Consider the following 5,000-nt stretch of genomic DNA (forward strand, 5'->3'; position numbering starts at 1 on the left):
CTTTGTTTTGTGTGACAATGACATATTACAAGTATCTAAGTTATAACAATTTCATGTTTTGGTTTGTCTTTGTTTTGTGTGACAATGACATATTACAAGTATTTGAGTCATAACAATTTTATGTTTTGGTTTGTCTTTGTTTTGTGTGACAATGACATATTACAAGTATCGAAGTCATAACAATTTCATGTTTTGGTTTGTCTTTGTTTTGTGTGACAATGACATATTACAAGTATCTAAGTTATAACAATTTCATGTTTTGGTTTGTCTTTGTTTTGTGTGACAATGACATATTACAAGTATCTAAGTTATAACAAAGTTCATGTTTTGGTTTGTCTTTGTTTTGTGTGACAATGACATATTACAAGTATCTAAGTTATAACAATTTCATGTTTTGGTTTGTCTTTGTTTTGTGTGACAATGACATATTACAAGTATCTAAGTCATAACAATTTCATGTTTTGGTTTGTCTTGTTTTGTGTGACAATGACATATTACAAGTATCAAGTATAACATTTCATGTTTTGGTTTGTCTTTGTTTGGTGACAATGACATTTACAAGTATTAGTATAACAATTTCATGTTTGGTTTGTCTTGTTTGTGAAATGATATTACAATATGAGTCATAACATTTCATGTTTTGGTTTGTCTTTGTTTGTGTGACATGACAATACAAGTATCGAGTATAACATTTCATGTTGGTTGTCTTGTTGTGTGACAATGACATATACAGTATCAAGTATAACAATTCTGTTTGTTTGTCTTTGTTTGTGACAATGACATATTACAAGTTAGTAACATTTATGTTTGGTTTGTCTTGTTGTGGACAATGACATTACAAGTATAAGTCATAACATTATGTTTTGTTTGTCTTTGTTTTGTGTGAAATGACATATACAATATAGTATAACAATTTCATGTTTTGGTTTGTCTTTGTTTTGTGTACATGACTATTACAATATAGTAACAATTCATGTTTTGTCTTGTTGTTGCAATGACATATTACAGTATAAGTAAATTCAGTTTTTTTGTTGTTTTGTGTGACAATGATTACAGTTATAAACAATTGTTGTTGTCTTTTTGTACATGACATTTAAAACATTAACATTCATGTTGGTTGTCTTGTTTTGGGACAATGATATTACAAGTATAAGTATAACAATTAGTTGTTGTTTGTTTGTTACAATAATATAGTATAGTACAATTTATGTTTTGGTTTGCTTTGTTTGTGTGACATGACATTCAAGATGATAAAATTCTGTTTTTTTTTTTTTGTCAATATATACAAGATCATCAACATTTCATGTTTTGTTTTTTGTTTGTGTACAAAAATAAGTATGATCATAAATTTCTTTGTTTGTCTTGTTTTGACAAGACTCAGTATTTAGTCATAACAATTTCATGTTTTGGTTTGTCTTGTTTTGTGTGACAATGACATATTACAAGTATTTGAGTCATAACAATTTCATGTTTTGGTTTGTCTTTGTTTTGTGTGACAATGACATATTACAAGTATCTGAGTCATAACAATTTCATGTTTTGGTTTGTCTTTGTTTTGTGTGACAATGACATATTACAAGTATCGAAGTCATAACAATTTCATGTTTTGGTTTGTCTTTGTTTTGTGTGACAATGACATATTACAAGTATCGAAGTCATAACAATTTCATGTTTTGGTTTGTCTTTGTTTTGTGTGACAATGACATATTACAAGTATCTAAGTTATAACAATTTCATGTTTTGGTTTGTCTTTGTTTTGTGTGACAATGACATATTACAAGTATTGAGTCATAACAATTTCATGTTTTGGTTTGTCTTTGTTTTGTGTGACAATGACATATTACAAGTATCGAAGTCATAACAATTTCATGTTTTGGTTTGTCTTTGTTTTGTGTGACAATGACATATTACAAGTATCAAGTATAACAATTTCATGTTTTGGTTTGTCTTTGTTTTGTGTGACAATGACATATTACAAGTATTTGAGTATAACAATTTATGTTTTGGTTTGTCTTTGTTTTGTGTGACAATGACATATTACAAGTATCGAAGTCATAACAATTTCATGTTTTGGTTTGTCTTTGTTTTGTGTGACAATGACATATTACAAGTATCTAAGTTATAACAATTTCATGTTTTGGTTTGTCTTTGTTTTGTGTGACAATGACATATTACAAGTATCTAAGTTATAACAATTTCATGTTTTGGTTTGTCTTTGTTTTGTGTGACAATGACATATTACAAGTATCTAAGTTATAACAATTTCATGTTTTGGTTTGTCTTTGTTTTGTGTGACAATGACATATTACAAGTATCTAAGTCATAACAATTTCATGTTTTGGTTTGTCTTTGTTTTGTGTGACAATGACATATTACAAGTATCGAAGTCATAACAATTTCATGTTTTGGTTTGTCTTTGTTTTGTGTGACAATGACATATTACAAGTATTTAAGTTATAACAATTTCATGTTTTGGTTTGTCTTGTTTTGTGTGACAATGACATATTACAAGTATTGAGTCATAACAATTTCATGTTTTGGTTTGTCTTTGTTTTGTGTGACAATGACATATTACAAGTATTTGAGTCATAACAATTTCATGTTTTGGTTTGTCTTTGTTTTGTGTGACAATGACATATTACAAGTATCGAAGTCATAACAATTTCATGTTTTGGTTTGTCTTTGTTTTGTGTGACAATGACATATTACAAGTATCTAAGTCATAACAATTTCATGTTTTGGTTTGTCTTTGTTTTGTATGACAATGACATATTACAAGTATCTAAGTATAACAATTTCATGTTTTGGTTTGTCTTTGTTTTGTGTGACAATGACATATTACAAGTATCAAGTATAACAATTTCATGTTTTGGTTTGTCTTTGTTTTGTGTGACAATGACATATTATACAAGTATCAAGTATAACAATTTCATGTTTGGTTTCTTTGTTTTTGTGACAATGACATATTACAAGTATCAAGTCATAACAATTCATGTTTGGTTGTCTTGTTTTGTGTGACATGACATATTACAAGTATCAAGTAAACAATTTCATGTTGTTTGTCTTGTTATTTGTACAATGACATATACAAGTACAAGTTATAACAATTTCATGTTGTTTTCTTTGATTGTGTACAATGACATATACAAGACAAGCAAACAACAGTTGGTCTTTAGTGACCAAACTATACAAGTACAAGCATAACAATTCAGTGCGTGTACATGACATATACAAGTACAATCAAACAACAGTTGCGGGACACAATGACAATACAAGACAAGTCAAACACAACAGTTCAGACACAACATAACAAACAAGTCATAACAATTCATGTTTGGTTCGTCTGTTTTGTTACAATGACATATTACAATACAAGTAAACAATCACTGAGAACAATGACAATACACAGAATCAAGTCATAACAACATGACGTGATGACAATGACAATCACAAACAAGACAACAATCAACAGGACAAAGACACACACACACAGACAATCAAACAACAACCAGCAGACAAGACAAACACAGACACACATAACAACAGACACACAGCACACAGATAACAATGACAATACAAGAACTACAGACACAACACAACAGCACTTAGGACAATACAAACAACACAACACAACACAACACAGACACACACACACACAACAGACCACACACACACACAGACACACACACACACACACACAGACACACACAACAACCCACAACACACACACAAACAACAACAACACCACACACAGACACAACACAACACAGACCACCGAACACAAGAACACACACACAGACACAAACAACACACAGACACACAGACACCACACACAGAACACACAACAGACACACACAGAACACACATACACAGACACACACACAAACACACACACACACAAGACACACACACACAGACACACACACAGAACACATACACAGACACACACACACAGACACACACACACACACACAGACACACACAGACACACTACACACAGACACACACACAGACACCAACACACACACACAGACACACACACACAGACACACAACACAGACACACACACACACAGACACACACACAAAACACACACACAGACCACACACAACACGACACACACACACAGACACACACACAGACACACACACACAGACACACACACCACAGACACACACACAGACAACACACACAGACACACACACAGACAACACACACACACAGACACACACAACACAGACACACACACAGACAAACCAACACACAACAACACAGACACACACACACAGACACACACACAACACACAGACACACACACCACACACAGACACCACACACACAGACACAACACACACACACACAGACACACACACAAGACAACACACACACAGAACAACACACACACAGACACACACACACACACACAGACAACACACACACACAACACAGACAGACACCACACAGACACACTCATACAGACACACACAGACACACACAGACACACACACACACACACACACAGACACACACAGACACACACACAACACACACACAACACACACACAGACACACACAGACACACACAGACACACACACACACACACAGACACACACAGACACACACACAGACACACACACAGACACACACAGACACACACACACACACACACACAGACACACACACAGACACACACACAGACACACACACACACACACACACACACACAGACACACACATACAGACACACACACACACAGACACACACACACAGACACACACACATACAGACACACACACACAGACACACACACAGACACACACACAGACACACACACAGACACACACACAGACACAAACACAGACACACACACAGACACACACACACACACATAAACTCATACATCCATACATATAGAAGATAACCATAATAAGGTAACAATGCATGATATTTACATACAAGATTGAAAGCCATGTCAACAGCAGTGCAAACAAGCATCAT

The sequence above is a fragment of the Berghia stephanieae genome, chromosome 6, assembly GCF_034508935.2.
Source record: "Berghia stephanieae isolate SIO BIC M18660-M18661 chromosome 6, UCSD_Bste_1.3, whole genome shotgun sequence".
Classification (NCBI taxonomy): domain Eukaryota; kingdom Metazoa; phylum Mollusca; class Gastropoda; order Nudibranchia; family Aeolidiidae; genus Berghia; species Berghia stephanieae.